General features: G+C 48.9%; 1 long non-coding RNA gene across 1 annotated transcript; it reads left to right on the forward strand.

Annotated features, from left to right (window-relative positions):
* The first annotated feature begins 1,961 nt into the window (after positions 1 to 1,961).
* LOC122460617 lies at positions 1,962 to 7,152 on the forward strand. Its single transcript, XR_006282041.1, has 4 exons — positions 1,962 to 2,944; positions 3,546 to 3,663; positions 4,819 to 4,915; positions 7,014 to 7,152. It is a non-coding gene; the product is annotated as an uncharacterized LOC122460617 (long non-coding RNA).
* Positions 7,153 to 19,060: the final 11,908 nt, after the last annotated feature.

Raw genomic sequence — 19,060 nt, forward strand, 5'->3', positions numbered from 1 at the left:
ACAAATAAGACCTCTGCACCCTATAATATTCCCATTTTAAAGTTGCTACACTAAACGATAGGGAACGGCCACTGGCCTCTAAATGTACCCACTCTGTCATGAGGAAACAATTTAAAAATATTACCCAGTGTTATGGAGGGCCTACTGCAAACAACCATATTTTAAAAGACGACCTGAACTTGTGCATGCAAATTTTTAAAAGCCCACAACACCTGTTTGCAAACCCCACATTTGGATTTGCAGATCAGGCCACCAGCTGAGCAGGTATAGGACTGAGTCACCACTGCATTACTCCCCTGGCTAGGTTACATCACCATGGAGCTGGTATAACACAGTGATGAATCAGGGCCATATCTTTTGCATTGCACTCATGTGGGTGCAGCTCAGCCCTATGGGAACACATGCAAAATACTCAAGTTCAGAGGCTGTTCTGAATGTGATCTATAGTGTTTGGTGAGCAGAAAGAACCCAGCAGCCTTCACTGGTGATGCTAGTGCATATCAAGGAAAGCTGTTTATTTCAAGTTCTATTACGTTAGGAATTCAGGGGTGAGGAGAAGGGGGGTGTTGTAAAATGTTTCCAAGGACACACTGGCAGGGGAAGATATGCTATTTAAGTGCTAGAGTATTATAAATAAATGGGAAGTGAAAATAAATGCAATCCCAACTATATTACTGGGGTGCACGGCCTGGTTGGAGCAGCAGACAGCCTTTGTCCTGGGCTCCAAAAGGCTGCTCTCAGCCATTCTCCTTTTATAGCCATTTCTGGAAAAAAATGAAAAGGCAGCTATGACCTGGCTGCGCTCTCACTGGAAATCTGGAGGCTAGGAGGTGAGACGGAGAGGTGCCCTATCCTGTGCTGGTTTGCTGGCATCTCTCTCTTGATATTTCAGGCTTTGATCTCCGCTGACATAGCGTCTGAGCCAAAGCTCATTGAAGGATGCCATCAATCTCAGTGGCCTTTGGACCAGACTCACAGTACTGAGATCTGGGTGAGCAGTTATGAAACTAACACCACTGTGCAGTTACCCTAAGGGTGAATTTGGCCCCACGTAGCTAACTTTCATTCTTTTCCACAAACACACCAACACTTGTTGTGAATCCAGACATTACGGCTGTCAGCTAAAGCAGTGGCTCAACTTTTCCAGCCTACTGTACCCCTTTCAGCAGTCTGATTTGTCTTGCGTCCCCCCAAGTTTTACCCCACTTAAAAACTACCTGCTTACAAAATCAGACATAAAAAACAAAAGTGTCACAATGCACTAGTACTGAAAAATTGCTGACTTTCTCATTTTTACCATATAATTATAAAAAAAAAAACCTGGAATATAAATATTGTACTTACATTTCAGTGTATAGTACATAGAGCAGTATAAACAAGTCATTGTATGAAATTTTAGTTCATATTGACTTTGCTAGTGCGTTTTATGTAGCCTGTTGTAAAACTAGGTAAATATCTAGATGAGTTGATGTACTCCCCTGGAAGACCCCTGCGTACCCCCGGGGTTAGCGTACCTCTGGTTGAGAACCACGGAGCTAAAGCACATACACACATGGCATAAGGTATAGATCACAGGATCTTCTGCTCAGCTAGCTGTCAAAAGCATTAGGACATACATAGCACATCTTCTTTATAGGTTACTTCCTAGAAGGCAAGATGCACAAACCCATCTCTCTCCCCCCTCCCTCCACCATTGAATTTAGTGGAATCACTGCAGCAAATCCAAAACGGTGAATGAAATGAATAATCCCCGGCAATGAGTGCAGGTGGGCAGACACGTGGGCTGCCATCCCCTTTGTGCCACCACTCTCTGTCCCTGCTCCTGTTGGGACAGCTTAGCTGACGTGCCCAGTCATGCAGAGGCTATTCAGCAGCATTGCATGCAGGGAAGGAGGATGCTTCCGGCTGAATTATCTGCAATGCTCTCTTCTTCCCTGTAGATGGAGCTGTGTCCAGCAGAAAGGCATTGCCAGTGTGTCTGTCAGGGCACATCGGAAGGGAGGAGAAGAAATGGCCTGGATTGAAGGAGGCACACAAAGAGAGGAGACACCTGCCTTGCAAACCTAGGGCGGGTTACCCTTCCAATTATTGATCCTGTAGTAACATTTGAGGGCCCCAGGCAGGATCAGAGCCCCACTGCATCGGGTGCTATGCATAGCACAGATGGGGTTCCTGGCCCCAAGACCTTGTAGGCTAAACAGACAATAAATAGACACAGGGAGAGGGGAGTGAGACACAGCACAGAAGCAGGGGGATCAGGGGGACACAGTGATCCCATTCCGAGTCTTCTTGGAACATATACTTGTTGGTGTATTTGTTTATATTACTGCAAAAGCCCAGCTGGAGCAGAGGTGCTTGGAGTTGGAGTGGGAAGAGGAAGGGGTTGTTGGAGCAGGGGCAGGGCAATTGGTGGGGTGAGAGGGAGCAGAAAGGAAAGCAAAGAAAGGAAGATGAGAAGCACAGTGAGAAGAAGACAGGAAGGGACAAAGCAGGAAGAACAACCAAAGGCAAGAAAGCAAATTATGCTTTGACGGGGAGAGACAAATCTAGAAGCCAAGGTTCAGAATTCAATGAACATCTAGAGCCTGAAGGTTTCTTCCTGCTGCTGCTCTCTGTAGGAGATGCTGGGTCTGGTTGGGACTCAGTGGGGCTGATAAGGGAGTGGCGAGGGCTGAGAGGCTCTGTCTTGCTCCCTCCACCTTTTAGCTGGTGCAGGCTGTTTTGGGAACAGAGCTCTGTAGTTTGCTCCCTGTTGGCTCCTCCTGGGGGCTGCTGTTCTGCCAGCATCCTATAACCCACGTCCTCCCCCTCTTCCTAGGCCAGGGGGACATCACCTCAGACCATCCACAATCCCCATAAGCCATGTGATAAGAGGGGCCATTTCCAGACTATGGGAGGATTTGTTGAATCCCCATTCAACATCCAGCAGATCCCTGCAGTACAGGTGGCTTTCCCAGAAGGGCTGCCTGCTGTGTGGCCTATTGCAGCTTCTCCCCATGCCCCCATTTATTACTTTTGATGCTGCATGTTGATTGCCCTTTGAACAAGGGTACCCTGGCCCCTGAGACCAAAGGGCAAACTCTAGAGGAGAACACACCACGACTGCAACGTGGCTTTGCCTTCTAGTGCAAACAAAATGCCCAGCCCATGTGTTACAGTCATTTCACTTACTGCCTCCCTGCTGACTAACGCACTGGCTACCCCCAGCAGCCAGGTGTCTCCCGAACCTCACTGGGAACTTCTGACAGCTCCCATGCTGCTAGCCCTCTCTGGGTCCCTGCAGCAGCTCAATGCATCCCCCACTGCATTCTTTCCCTTACAGCTAGGCACCTACTTCCCTGCTGATACCTGCAACAAGCTGGTTATCCCCAAATGCTGCCAGGCCTCACTGGGTAGTGGCAGCAGTTTGGCATTTTCCAGGCCTCACCCATTGGGCATTCAGTGGACCATCAGCAGAGAGGGGATCAAATGAGTCTTAAATCCAAGTTTGGAACATGACAGCGGTTTTGTCCCTCCCACTAGCTTTCAGTTTTGCTCATTATCAGTCCTTCTAACCTTCCAGGAATGCAGAGGATACACCAAGGCGGCAGCAGCATCTTCCTAAGCTGCTGGGGCCCAGCTGTCTCAAGGATTTATTTCCAGGGCCAGCTTCAAAGTTCAAGGGTAACATTAAAAGAACAAACAGAGAGAGGCGTTGTCCCTGCCAGTGACCTTTAGAATGGAGGCTGCCGTTTTGTGGTTTGCAGTTTCTGCACTCAGGCAGCTTTCAGGGGATCATTTTATTCCATTTAGATTTAAAAACCATTTCAACAGCGATTAGCCTCCAAGCTGAATTTTTCACAGGCTGGCTGAGTAGATGGGGCCAGAGGCAGGAGTAGGGAGAGACATATTGAAATCAGCACTCTGTCCAGGGCTGTCTTTCAGCCTCAGGTCATGCAGTGACACGTCAGGATATGGTGATGTGATGGGACATGGCCTGGCTAGACTAGCCCATAGCTGGCCCACCCAAGATAATGAGAGAGGCTCAGGATTATGTCTACATGGCAACTAGACACCGACGGCTGACTCGTGCCAACCAACTCAGGTTCACGGGGCTCAGGCTGTGGGTCTGTTTCATTGCTGTATGGATGCTCGGGCTTGAGCCTGGGCTCTAGGACCCTGTGCGGTGGGAAGGTCCCAAAGTTTGGGCTCCAGCCCAAGCCCAGAAGTCTACACAGCAATGAAGCAACCCTTCAAGCCCGAGTCTGCTGGCACAGGCTAACGGTGGGTTTTTCTTTGCTGTTTAGACGTACTCTCAGAGGTCTCACACTGTCTGCTGCTTCCCTTTGCATGAAAGAGTCTAACAGGTTACAGAGTAGCAGCCGTGTTAGTCTGTATTCGCAAAAAGAAAAGGAGTATTTGTGGCACCTTAGAGACTAACAAATTTATTTGAGCATAAGCTTTCATGAGCTACAGCTCACTTCATCGGATGCATTCCAATGAAGTGAGCTGCAGTTCACAAAAGCTTATGCTCAAATAAATTTGTTAGTCTCTAAGGTGCCACAAATACTCCTTTTCTTCTAACAGGTTAGGTGCCCACTGTCTCCTCCTGCAATCATATTTGTTTGTGAAGCAGGCCCAGCCTACCACAAAATCCTGCCCAGCCTCTAGAGAGGGGCTCCCCACAATCAGAACCTCTGGATAGTTATAGAGGCATATTGTCAACAGACCATGGATGACTTATTCCTCCATCCCCTCTTTGTGATGCTAGAGTGGATCCTAGATGGAAGCTTCTGGCAGAAAGCAAGGTTGGATTATTATTTCTTGGATTGTACCCAGGGCTGTAAAGGAACCAGAGGATTGTTCCACCTATGCTGTAAAGCACAATAGACAGGAGCAAAGCTGGAGCCGTGTACAAAGGCAGCATATCTCCCGGGTAGGAGAGCCCTGTGGTTTCATCCAGGGTGATACTTTGTTTAGTGATCAGAAATGATGAGGTTTTCAGCATCTATTGACTAAAGAATGGGTGTTGCTAGGCATGCATGGCTGTAGTTTGCCCATATCCTACAGGGCTTTTTTGGGGGGCAATTCCTTGAGTATCTTCTGCTTTGTCACCCCAGCCATCAGGCCCTTGCCATTCCCTAAATCATCTGGTCCATGTCACTCACCCATTCTATGCTAGTCCCTGGGTTTCCCAGGCCATCCAGCCTGTGTCACACCCCCTTTCCCACCACTCTCCCTGGGGGACCTTCAGAAAGTCACATCCCCCTGTACCTCAGTGTCCCTCATCTGTAAAGCAGGGTGGTTGAGCATGTGTTTGTTTTTAACCACACTGTCACTGAAGGCTGGAGAATGGTGGGTGAAATCTCCCACATCCCAGTCAGTACCTTAACCCCAAGACTACCCTCCCTCCCTGCCTGAGATGGCACAGGATATGTCTGCTCTGCAATATAAGCCCAGGCTCAGCATATGGCTTGAGCCCAAACCCTTTTAATTGCACACAGTTCTGTCTCACTTGGGCCTGGGGTCCATGACACTGCAGGGTAGGTGGGTCTGAGCCTGGATCCCACTGGGACTCGAGCCAAAACTCCATAGTTTTGCAGTGTGGATGCAGCTTGGGCCCAGACTCAGACCCTGAGAGTCTGCCAATGTTATCCCACAATCCAGTGGGTTGGTGTTCTTTGTCCTCTCTATCCCAAGAGCAGCCAGTCAACTTTCAGGAGTGGAACCAACCTCCCATGTCCAAGTACAGCAGCTTGGTATTTAACCCTTCTGTTTTATTCTGACCACTGAGCTGAAAACACTGTGAACCTTCTTCTGTGTTTGCAATGGCCACCAACCTGAACACAGCCAGATTTTGGTGACTTTTTGGTGTAAAGTGAGCAAAAAGTTCCATTTTATCAAGAGTACCAGGAATGACTACACATACCAGGAGACAACCAAGAAGCTGGCAGTGTTGGGGATTCACCGGACTGGTGACCAGGGCAGGGAGTGGGATGAGCAGCTCAAGACCAACTACCAGAAACCCACGGATGAGAACTGCACCTCTGGGAACTCACTGTGAGGCTGCTCCTTTTACAAGGAGTTTGACCATGTTCTGGGTACTGCGTCAGTCACTGAGCCAGTAGTGCTTCCTGATGGCCTCATCAGCCAGTATGGGGATCTCCTGACCCCCAAACCCAATATAGGACTGGAGGGAGCCAGCAGGGGCTGGCTCAGGTTAGCGAAGCGACTCTGGTGCTGGGACCAGTCCCCATGGAGGCTTTACCGCTGGAGCACCGGCAGCACATCCTGGGTCCTTGGAGGAGCTTTTTGATGCCTCCTTGAGGAGCAGCCTGGCATAGAACTGGCAGCAGAAATGGAAGAGACAGAGCTCACCCCGGGGGCCTGATAAGTTTCGGGCTCCATGTTTGTTTTTATTAATATATGGATGGGAGAGATTTCTAGGTTATGAACCAAAGCAAAAGCTATTTTTGCAAAACCATGGGCAGCAGCAAGTATCCACTAATGGCGGATTGCTCACCTGCACCTTGGTGTTCCCTCACACACACGTCTTAGCCACGTGGAACTAAAAATGGAGACCAGGAAGCGCAAACTGTGAAACAAGCATTTAAAAATGAACTTGCCAATTCTTGCTAAGATGTGCCAGGGAGTTAAAAATAAGAACTTTATATTACCTTCCCTGTTAGTATGCCAATCCATGATAACACAATGGTGTAACAAGATGCCTGTAAACGGTGAACTGTCCTGAGGGTGAGGGAGGAGGTTGAAATGTACTCAATCTATGCAAAATGTAGTCCATCTGTGACTACTGGACCATTCTCTGTGTACTCTTTTCACTGCTATTAACCCTGTTGTGTGTACAAAGCTTCCAGGATCCAAGCATTCCTTTCCCGCCCACAGCAGTTCGGTTTTTACAAAGTATCATTTTTTGTCCTTGAGATTCCATAAGGATTTTTTTGTGCATGTGCTCATGCGCTGGACCATTTGTGAACCGCTGAGACAATAACTTTCTGTTTTATGTCTGTTTGCAGGCACTTCAACCTCTGCTGGCTGGTGTACTTCAGCAGCTGGCACCCATTCCAGCAGAAGCCTGGATCTCTCTCCCACCGTGGCCCGGTCCAGGAGGAAGCATGTCCATGATGAACTTATGGTTGACATTCAGGACAGAGCCAACATGCAGGTGCAATACAACAGAGAGAAGAATTCACATGTGGCAAATGGAATGGTACTGTCAGGCTGCAGAAGAGCTTGAGGACAGAATTGCAGTGTGGGAGCAAATACTTGCACTGCAGTTCCTGGGAAAACAATGTCAGCTGAGGGAGAAGACAGCACAACATAAAGACTTGTTTGAGCGGCTGGTTTCGCTAATGGCCGCAGGAGTGTAGGCTCCAGCTGCTCCTGTACCATGGCATGCATACCAGGAACACTCTGAACAATTCCCTGGTTTGGTGGCATCCAGGGCTTAACATCAGCTGGACAGGACAAGTCTGCCCCCGATGTATTTCCATCCTCACCCCATTGCAGTCCACCCGCCCCCTGCAGGCCTCCATATCATCACAGTAGCAGCAAGTGCCTGCTCAATGCATGAGAAAGGAAAAGGAGAACATGCCAGGGGACATGCAAAATTAGGGTTTGAAGGGTTTGTTGATGGCACTGTTTAATGTTTGGTTGATGCACTTTGTTGCATTACTCGTTGTGGCATTGGTTAACTACTGTTGTTTTGGTGTTCTAACAGCAGTTGGCCTGACTGGCAATGCTTTAATATTGTTGTTTTTGGAATACAAATAAAGACTTTATTTTATTAGGAGAATTTATTGCCATCACTACATCATGTCTTATCGTGTGTATTTTGAATAATAAAGATAAACACAGGGCAAGGCACAATGGGCAAGTTGTATCCAAACACAAATTTCTCAGTACTTCTGTGTATGCCAATCAGTAATGTAAACACAGTTTCTCCCCATTACATTAACAGTCATGTCATCCAAAATACAAATTCATGGCAGTCCATACATCCCTCCATTCACTGTGTTCAGTGACAATACCTTCTCCCCACCCCCATTTCATTGTGCGATGTGATAGTACCTCACTCACTGTAAACACTGCTGTACAAAAACATTACTAAATGTACTATTCTCCATTGGCCCAGGCAAGTCCATAATATGGAAGCATAGAGCATCCCTGATTACTGTTGCCTGGGTGCATCTTGCTCCCGCTGTGCTTGGCGCCCTTTCTGGCTGAGCGTACCTGTTCAGCAATCCATTACTGTCAGAGTTCCATTCCAGGGGCAATGGCTCACCTTTGGCTTCACAAAGCTTGTGCAGAGTACAGCAAGCCACAATAATGCGCACAGCATTGTAGAATCCAAATGGGGCTGTAGACAGCACCAGCAGGATTTCAATCTGTCAGATCCACATTCAACCACTATTCTGCAACTGCGAAGTGTAATTAAACCTTCTTTTGTCAGGACCTCTGATATCAGGTTATAGTTTCATAAGCCAAGGCAAGAGGGGGAACACAGGGTCCCCCAGAATAATGGTGGGGACAGTAACTCCACTTATGACCATGTCATTTGGTGAAAATAGTGTCCCAGCTGCCCATGAAGGTAGACTGGCAGAAAACCCTGGCACCATGAACTCTTCCAATGCAGCCCATGTTTGCATCCATAAATTGGCCCCTGTGGTCCACAACAACCTGCATAACAGTGGAGCGGTACCCTTTGTAGTTTATATACTCATGTACTCCAGGAGGGGGGCAAACTGTGGGCATGAATCCCATGAATAGCCCTAGTGCAGTCTGGAAAGCCCATTCTCTCAAAACCAGATATTACTTCAGGGATATTGTCTATGCCCATAACTGGCGTTGGGGAACTCATATGCCTGATTGCCTCAGAACCCGCTGCCACCACTTTACTCTCAGGTGATTTTACAAGATTGGTCAGCAACAGACCTGTAGTAGTCTGGGGTAGCAGCTTCGAGATGGTTATAGCAATTTGATTCTGAGCCACTATGGCCACCCTAATGCATGTGTCATGACGCTGGAGGGTCAGGGCCAGCTGCTTATAAAGCTCCAGAAATGTACCTTTCTTCATGCAAAAGTTCTGGACCCACTCCTGGTCATCCCAGGTCTGCATGATAATGTGATCCCACTAGTCTGCACTTGTGGCCCTGCTCCAGGAGCGCCGGTCTATGTAGGGGGTATCCGTTGCTATACCAACAGTCATGAGCAGCATCAGCCAGTTCCAGTCTTCCAAGTCTGCAGCATCCTCCTCCTCCTGCTCCATCAGGTACCTTCAGTGAGTTAAAAAAAAAACACCACCAAAATGGTCACCAGCATCTCATGAAAGCGCTGCCTGTTTCCTGAAACAGGCGCGAAAGCCCAAGCAAGAGAAGTTCTCCCAATGGCAACTCCTCCATATTGCTAGTTCCGGTTGCTGGGAGCAAGCAAACTAAAATGTCAGCTTGGCAGGATGTGTAGGCGGCTGTGACAACTTCCTGTGACATGTGAGTTGGACAGTCAAGTTTTCTCATGCTACACCACGAACAAAGGGCTAGAGCAGCTGTGTTGCAGAAGGGTGCTAGGTAGTCTGGGATACGGTAGGTTAGGCGTGGGTCCATGTACCGCAGTGTGAACGCTGGCACCTCGGTGTGGGATCCAGGCTCAAACATTCTTCAGTTGGGCCACCAATGAGTGTGGACACTCAAGCCCTGGTGTTTCAAACCCAAGGTCCACAAACTCAAGTCCCACTAACACTGAGCTTACGTTGCAGTGTAGACATAAGCCACCGTTGCTACTGCTGTGTCAAAGTAAAGCTCCCTTTCAGATACAGCTGCTGCCTGTGGAACATGCTAGTCCCAGCTTGAATGCCTGCTCCCATAAAGCACAGAACATTGAAATGCCGGCAAAGACGAGACTCTGCTGCCTCCACTTAAATCTGCTGCTTCCCAGGCTGTGTCTGCCCTGTTTCAGTCACTCTGGATGGCTGCCCAACCCTTCTACAATGACAATATAGCAGAGGGCTAAAATACTTCCGTAGTCTGACCAAGAAGGCCAGGAATAAATTAGTGGGTGGTGGCACTGGATTTAACTCATGTCAGTCATTTATTCTGGCATACAGGCTTTTCCAGATTGATACAGGGGTTCTGAGATCGACTCAGCTGCCTGTGTTGTTAAATCCATCACAGATTTCGCCTGACACTGACTTATCCAGTGCTTTAGTGACACTGTATTAAAGCAGGTTTCAGAGTAGCAGCCGTGTTAGTCTGTATTCGCAAAAAGAAAAGGAGTACTTGTGGCACCTTAGAGACTAACAAATTTATTAGAGCATAAGCTTTCGTGAGCTACAGCTCACTTCATCGGATGCATTTTTTTGCATTGTATTAAAGCAATGTTAGCTCTGGATCGGAAACAGCCCAAACGCCAATATGATTAATACAGCACCATAAACATAAATCGTACTGCGCACACACAGAGACAGGGTCCCTGCATTACCCAGGACTTAAGGCCTGATTTTCAAAAGGGCTCTTCTCTCATTCAGGAACCACCGCAGAGCACTTCTGACAATCTGGCCCCTCAATTTAGGTGCCTGGATGGGAAAGGAGCTCTTTTGAAAATCTGGCCCTTGCAATCTAACTCAAACCAACAAAATACACAGGCCAACCATTCAGATCCAGGAGCATTCGTTTCAAATGCAAAGGCAGCACTGGACCGCTCAGCACAGAGGGCTTTGCAAACAAAGTGGGTTTAAGAAGGGATTTGAATAGGGGTGGAGAGAGTTTCAGCTGGAGCATGGGGAGGGGAAGACTGTTCCAGACATAAGGTAAGGAGTGGCAGGAGTGAAACTCAGGCAGCCCTTATGCTAGGGCATTTTTGCTAAAATTCCTTTTCATCATCAAAGTAGAGTTTAGGGACTGAGAACCTCGTTGTGCTTTCCTAGCCAGGGGGTTTGTACCTCCTTGGCCTCTGTAGGGACTATGGGCCCAACTCTCCCTGGCCCTGCACTATGTGTGGGCATTTATATCTTCGCAGGGTAGGTTTAAGCCATTGCCTGATCAGCGGGGTAGGATTTCACACTCACTTTGCATTAGGGTAAAGGACTCTGTCCAAGGCATTGGAGAATCAGGCTCTTACTTGTCTCCATTTACTTTAAAAGACTGGGGGGTTGTACAGACAGTGCTGCCTTCATACTTCAATGGTGGTTGCACAGTGATAATACAGCAGCTAAATCTGAACACAGATGCTGCAGAACTGCAGGGGGCTTGCCTTACACTCCCAGTCCTCTGACACGCTATTTACCTGGGGAAAAATTATTTGCCTGGGGGCCAACTCCATTCACCTCTTCTCGTGATCTGCTGTTAGCAAAGGAGAAGGGGATGTGCTGCATGTGTGTACGGGAGCTGGGCATAGAGAAGGGTGATCAGACCAGAACTGTTTAGAATCCCTCACTGCTCTTTACACTGACAAATGGCTAAAGACACACATCACTGGTAGTGTGCTACACAGGAAAAGGATTAACCCTGTAACAGGCCAGTGTCAATGTGGTGTCATTTACAGTGCAATGTGCACACACATGCTGCGCTGTGGAACCTTTTGGAGCCTAGGACTCAGCTCTGCGGCTCTGCCTCTGATTTTCCCCTGCTTTAAATAAAATAAATAAAGAAAAAGAAAACAGAACTGCCACCTCATTGTGTTTTCTAGTGGTTAGAACAGCAAACCCAGAGTCAGGACTCCTGGGGTAGTGTACACAGCAACTAGACACCTGCAGCTGGCCAACTCAGGCTTGCGGGACTTGGGCTGCGAGGCTGCTTCATTGCTAGGGCCCTACCAAATTCATGTTCCATTTTGGTCAATTTCACAGTGATAGGGTTTTTAAAATAGTACATTTCATGATTTCAGCTATTTAAATCTGAAATTTCACAGTGTTGTAATTGCGGGTCCTGATGCCAAAAGGGGGCTATAACCAGCAGTGGTGCAGAATTATGGATGGCATGGTATGGTACAGCCGCTATGGTACGCCTTTAGAGCTGGGACCTCAGCCAGCAGCCACCACTTTCCAGCCGCCCAGCTCTGAAGGTAGCAGCGCAGAAGTATGGGTGGTGTAACAGATTGCAGCCTCACCGCCACAGCGCCTCCTGCTGGTCATCCTGGGAATTAGCTCTTTCCAGCCTTGATGTGCCTCCCTCTGGCCAGTGTCTCACCTGCCACAGACCAGGGCCAGTGCAAGGATATTTTGCACCCTAAGCAAAACTTCCACTTTGCACCCTCCCCCCCCCACCACAACCTCTGAAAACTAGTAAACTTAGCATTATAAACTGCCTGTCAGAATGGGTAACAGCTGTTGTAATGCTTCTTTTTTTTACCTTTAAGGCATTTCAATTGTTTGTCATTGCCTTTGATGGTGTCCCATTCAAAGTCTTACCATTGTGCAAAGCTAAACAATTGAGCCTTGCATTGCATCACCTGCCAGGTTAGGCAGGGTGACAAATCCCCCTTGCCCCAAAGGGCCATTATCCCCGGTGACTAATTTCTACTCCAAGTCTCTAAAGCAGACTTTTAAGGTAAATACATTATTCCTTCAATATTACCCATGCACACATCTCACAAAGATTCTCACTCTTGACAAGTTACCAGCCTTGTGTAGATCCCATCCATGTTCCTCTTTGTGGGGAAGTGCCCTGTGAGACATGTGTGGGGTGCAGTGAGTTTGTCAGGCCTGCGGTGACAGCTGTTTTCAAAGATTGGGGGCCCTTTGCCAAGGGGTGCTGGTGTCACTGTGAGGTTGGGGTGGCTGACAGTATGGAGCAGGGCACTGAGGCTGGTAACACTCACTGGGCTGGGGGGGCAGGTGATGCCAGGATGGGGCAGGGGCAGGTACCTATCAGTCTCCAGTGCTCAGGCCGTGCCAGGGCCAGCAGCCTCTTCACCTCGGAGTCTCCCCCACTTGCCTGGGAGCCACTCCTCCTCTCAGGCTCCCCGGCCGCTGCTGCCACCCAGGAGGACGCGGGTTGGGGTTGCTGCCGCGGAGGAGATGCAAGGGGCCGGGCTCAGCTGGGGCCCCGCGCCTGATGGCTGAGAGCAGCAGGAACCGGGTGCTACTCTGGGGGAGCCGGGCGGCCCGAGCCCAGGGCACCTACACTCCCCGCCTGCCCCTGCTGCTGCGGAGGCTGCCGCTGCCCTGGGCTCAGGCCGCCCAGCTCCCCCCAACCAGCAGCCGGTTCCTGCTGCTCTCGGCCAGCAGGAACGGGGCCCCAGCCGAGCCCAGCCCCTTGCGTCTCCTCCGTGGCGCCCCCCCCGCCCGCGTCCTCCCGGCTGGCAGTGGCCAGGGAGCCTGAGAGGAGGAGTGGCCCCCAGGAAAGCGGGGAAGACTCCGAGGTGAAGAGGCTGCTGGCCCTGGCGCAGCCTGAGCGCTGGAGACTGACAGGTACCTGCCCCTAAGCAACAGTGTAAAAAAAAAATATTGGGGGGCACCACTTTTTGGCACCTCCAAATCTTGGCACCCTAGTGGCTGCCTAGTTCACCTAGTGGTTACTCTGGCCCTGCCTCAGGCCCTGTATCCCTCCTGGACCCCCGTGCCCTTTCCTCAGGGTTCTGCTCCCAGCAGTACCCTCACACTTTGGGGCACTCCCAGGGGAACCCCCAACCCTCTAACCCCACCTTGCCTCAGTGGCTACTGCCAGTCATCATCTAGCCCCCACTCACTGGGGCAGACTGCAGTCTGTAACGGCCCCTCATCATTAGCAAGGGGGTAGGATCTGCTGCCTTTGCCTATCCCTGGGCTACACCTCCGTAGCCCAAGCACCTTCTTAGGCCTTCACCAAAGCCTGCAACCTGGGGGGTTGCCAGGCTGGAGCTCTCCAGCTCCCTTTGCCCTTCCTCGCACCGCACCGCACCGCACCGCACCGCACCGCACCGCACCGCACCGCACCGCACCGCACCGCACCGCACCGCACCTTACTCCCAGGCAGCTAGCCCTTCCCACTCCAGAGCTAGAGTGAGACTCCTCTGTCTCCCAGCCCTTTTATCCAGGCCATCTGTGGCCTGATTAAACCAGCCACACCTGGGGCCAACTTCCTCACCAGCCTCCCTCTTGATCCCTTTTACCTTTGAGTGGGGCAGCTGCCCCACTACAGGTGGCATGGTATGATATTGCCACCCTTACTTCTGCATTGGCCCAGGCAAGTCCAGCTTCAGAACTGAGCGCCTGGCCAGCAGCCACCGCTCTCTGGCCACCCAGCTCTGAAGGCAGCAGTGCAGAAAGAAGGGTGGCAATACTGCAAACCCCCGCTACAATAACTGACCCCCGACTGCGACCCTCTTTTGGGTCAGAACCCCCAGTTTGAGAAATGCTGGTCTCCCCCATGAATTCTGTATAGTAAGGAAAAAGTAGACAAAAGACCAAATTTCAAGGGAGAGACCAGATTTCATCGTCCATGATGCATTTTTCACAGCTGTGAATTTGGTAGGGTCCTATTCATTGCTGTGTAGACTTCTGAGCTTGGGGTGGAGCCTGGGCTCTCGGAGCCTGCGGGTAGGGGGGCAGAGCTTGGGCTCTAGCCCGAGTCCAGATGACTACACAGCAATAATAAAGCCCCGCAGCGCAAGCCCCGTGAGCCCAAGTCAGCTGACATGGGCCAGCCCTGGGTTTTTCATTGCTGTGTAGACACACCTCTGGGTTCCAGGCCTGACTCCACTACTGATTCACTGTGCGACCTTGGGCAAGTTGTTACAAGCAAAATTGCCCAGTGAACACTGATTTGGGGGCACCCAGAAAATGGCAAACCATTTTTCTTTCCTAGTCTGCAGACGTAGCTTGGTCCTAGGAGGTTCTGAGCAATTGCAACCCTCCTGTCAGCTTCAGTAGGAATTACAGGAGCTCCACACAGCCCTGGCTGGCAAGTGAGCTGCTGATACAGGCCATGGCAGTTTTGGCCAGAGAAGAGCATGAGCTCTGGTGTCATGCACAAATTCCAATGTCTGTAGTTTAATTTTGCCACCCTGACTTCCTCAGGCCGTTTCAACTATGTACAGTGTTGTTCTTCACTTTTCCTAACCCTTTGGATAGCACTGCTGGGGGCTGTTGGATCAATGGGAGTTAGGTGCCTAGATACCTTTGAGGATCTGGGCCACACCACCTTCCACCTCAGAGATGGGTGCATATCTTCCACGGGTGAAGCATTGCATATTTGGTTGGATTTTCAGCGCTGCAGAGCCAGAGCTTCATTGGAGAATTCAGCACCACTACAAAAAGGTAGGCACATAATCTGTCCTTGGAAAGGTGCAGTAGACAGGAGTTATTATTCTGCTTTGAGACAATTAGCCCAGCTATTGAACAACAGGAAGTGGCCACTAGCACATCACTCTGCTAGTCAGGGGGGTAGACAGGGACATTCTTTGCACAGTCCAGTTTGGCATCTTAGAAAGTTTTGCATGCTCATGTGGCTAAAAGGAGGGAATGTTCCTGCCCTCAGCACATGGTGCTAGGGAGCCAGCATCTAAAACAGTTCCAGAGGGTGAAAGATCACTGAGGCCTGGGGAAGAACAAGTTGCTGTCTCAAGAGCTGAGCTGGATGGAAATTGTGGCAAATTATGGAAAGCAGGGAACCAGGAAGTGCAAGAAACAAACCTGCCTGTAGAAAGGCACGAGGAGAAAAGGTAACAGGGGGGGATCCAGAGAGAGAAAAGCCAGAGCACTCAGTCAATGCAAACAGTCACATTGCTTAAGAAAGGTGCTGTTTCCTACAGGAGACCGATGCCATCTCATCCATCTGGAGCTCCCGTTACAAAGCTCCCAGCTAATTCAGTGGCTGCAGAGGTGACATCCAAAGAGCAGCAGGGGCGAAGAAAAGACAGCTCTGGAGACTGGAGGAAAACAAGAGGCCCCAAAGCAAAGAGGATATGAAGAGTGTCAGAATTACTCTGACAAGCCCCAACTGGGAACAAAACTCTGCGCTGCTCCCATTGTGTCTTCAATTGTAGGTGAAGATGGGGCCTGACGCATCAGACTGAAGTGTGACTTCCCAGGGAAGGAGATGCCTGACAAAGTGCGGCCATGAGAATGTTCAGATGTTGCCTCCTTCCCCTCCATGTCTTGGCCAGTCTATTTCCTTCCACCTTTCCCATAGAACTGACCTGGGCTGGATTTGAACAGGAACCTACAAGGAGAAGGGCTCCATTGCCCTCAACCCTAAACATTCAGAATTACTAAACTGGAGAGCCTGCTGTCCATCCCTGCCGAGGTGACTTCCGTGATAATTAGCATTAATACCAACAGGAGTTCATGCCTTGCCCCTCTGCACATAGTGGACTGGATGGAGAACCCAAGCCCTGAGAGCTCCCATAAGGATCCATACAAAGAACTGAATGCATCTGATGAAGTGAGCTGTAGCTCACGAAAGCTTATGCTCAAATAAATTTGTTAGTCTCTAAGGTGCCACAAGTTCTCCTTTTCTTTTTAATTAGATTAAGACAGGCTGAACTGTTTAAAGGTCATCAGCAATGAGAAAACAAAATTGTAAAGAGAAAGCCTGAACGGTCTGATTAGTTGGATTGGTTTTCAAAGAGCACTTTTCTTCTTTTTTAAAATTACTGAAAGCAATTCCTAAATTCTGCTTGGAGAGCCCCTACAGGACTAGAGGATTGAAACAAGAGTTTTCTCAGCATCAGAGATGTTAAAACTTTCAAAGAGATCTTTTTTTCCCAACTGTTTGTCAGGCATCTGAGTTAAATAAGTCTTGGCAAAAGCAAACACTATTTTAAACAGCTCTCTTCCCCATTCAGTTGCTCAAGTTTCATTTTCTTCACATCTGCAGTATCATAATCTTATTAACAGCTCATCAGTTGGTTACAGAGTTTCCAAGAAAAAGAAAAGAAAACATGATTTAATTCCTAATGTAAAACACGAGCAGAAAAAAACCCCTATTTTACTTTTTAAAAACAAAAACAATTTTCAGGCCTCCTTTAATCATAATATAAAAGCAAAAAGGAACATAGCCTCTTCTCATAAGGAGGAGAGGAAGAATTCTCCAGTGATTAGGTTTCTAACCTGGAATTCTGGAAATGCAGGTTAATTTCCCTGCTTTGCTATAAGCTTACTGCACGACCTATGGCAAGTCACAGTCTCTCAATTTCCCCTCTGTAACATGCGGTTAATAGCACTTCTCTACCTCACAGGGGTGTTGTGAGTAAGGGTAAATACATTAAAGCCGGGGAGGTGCTAAAATAGTATAGGAAGAGGGATGATGTAGATACGCAAGGTAGGTGACTTGAGGGAGGGGCCATGACTTTCTGCTTGGCAATCTATCTGTACATAGCCACGCCTTTGAAGGGAGAGTCACCTGCAAGACTAGTGGGTTTAGCCAGATTACGCCTTTGTTTAATTTCTGCTAGATCCACCCCACTTTAAGCTCTCTATTACTAAAGGCAGCATACAGCTCAAGTCACCCTGCAAGCTTCAGTTACTGAACTGCTGTTGGAGACTCTTCTAGTCTTGTATTTCCACCTATGGCATGAACATCTTACCTCGTTGTAACAGCAGCCACTGGTGTCAGTGGCAACAGCCTGTTGTCCTTGTTATAAATTGTCTTTTGTAGTCCTTTACCCATTTTATGTAACTGGCATCAGGAAGCCTTGATCAGTCTCTTACCAGCACACCTGTCCATCCCCTGTTTATTGCACCAGTTGTCATTTTAAGTCCTATTATGAGTTTTAACCCCCACAGGGACATTTAAGTGCTGCCCATCCATCAGGGAAGTCATATTGAAAGCCAAAGGGCTGGCAGCTTAGATGTTCATCTGTAAAGAGATGTGTTGCTTTGTGAGGCCCAAGGCTGAGTGACCCATGCTGAAACATCTTGCTGCCAGTGCAGTTCTCAACAGGGGCAGCACCAAGAAGCTTCCCTGGCACTTTCTCTGTTAGCATGGAAAGACAGAGGTCAGATAATTCACAAGCTGGCAATGAGGGGGCCATTGTGTTGCCTCTCCTTTGGCACTTTGGCCTGTGTGCTGAAACTGCTGCCAGTAGTGACTGGAAGGCCTGCTGGGCATTTTCATGTAAGTGCTGACAACCCATAATGCTTAGACTGAAGAAGTGCCAGTGTTAATAGGAGGAGGAAGGAGGGTGGGGATGGTATGGGAGATCAAGGAAAGAGGAATCTGAGGGCAGCGAAGTAGGAAATTGGCAAATGTAATGGAGAACAGACTGCCATGGAGCTGAAAGGGTCATTTCATTTTGAAGGGAGTCTTGCACACGTTTCTTGCAGGTCCTGTGTTGTTCTAAGACCACAGCGCTTTTATTTAAACCTTAGTTCACGTTTAAATAAAAAGTGAATGCAACAGCAACCAGACCCTGATGTTAACGGCAGCCCCCTGCACTCCAGAACCCTGCCTTCCAAAATGGAGGATGGACATGGTCACATGCCAGTTTGTCGGGTGGTAAGTTGTGGCAAACTGCAGGCTGGTGGGCCTTCAGCCTGACCCACTCAAACTGCAGTCCACCCCTCTGATCCGTCTCCTGGGTGCTGCTGTGTTCACCCCTCATAGTCACAGTATGGGAGAAAGAAAGAAGTGGTTTGAGACATTGTTTCTTTCATCATTATGATCATCATCATCATCCCCTCCTCTCTCCTTTCTGCGAAAAATTATGTAGTCTGGAAGGAAGCGACCTATCACTAATCAGCCTTTGCCTGACCCCTGTGAGGCAGGGATGTGTCAACCCCATTTACAGGTGGAGCAACTGAAGCAGGGGCAAAGTGACCTAGATCACACGTGAAATCTATATCAGAGCTGCATTTTCAATGCAGCAGTTCCTAGGACAGCCCTTTACTGCACCAACCATTAGCTTGAGCAAAATTATTGATGACTCAGCACATCCAGTTTTTAGCCATATGATTGGTTTTCTGATAGATTCAGATACTGACTTGTGAACTAACATGTTATCATAGGGACGGCCTTTGATCTAGCTAAGAAAGAGTGAAAGAAAGAGGAACGATCACTTCATGCCCTAACTACTGAAGTTAGATCAATCCCATATGCTCACTTCCCTTTATATATAATCTCTACAACACTATTCCATGCTCCGTTTA

Source organism: Dermochelys coriacea, chromosome 6 (genome assembly GCF_009764565.3).
Source record: "Dermochelys coriacea isolate rDerCor1 chromosome 6, rDerCor1.pri.v4, whole genome shotgun sequence".
Taxonomy (NCBI): domain Eukaryota; kingdom Metazoa; phylum Chordata; order Testudines; family Dermochelyidae; genus Dermochelys; species Dermochelys coriacea.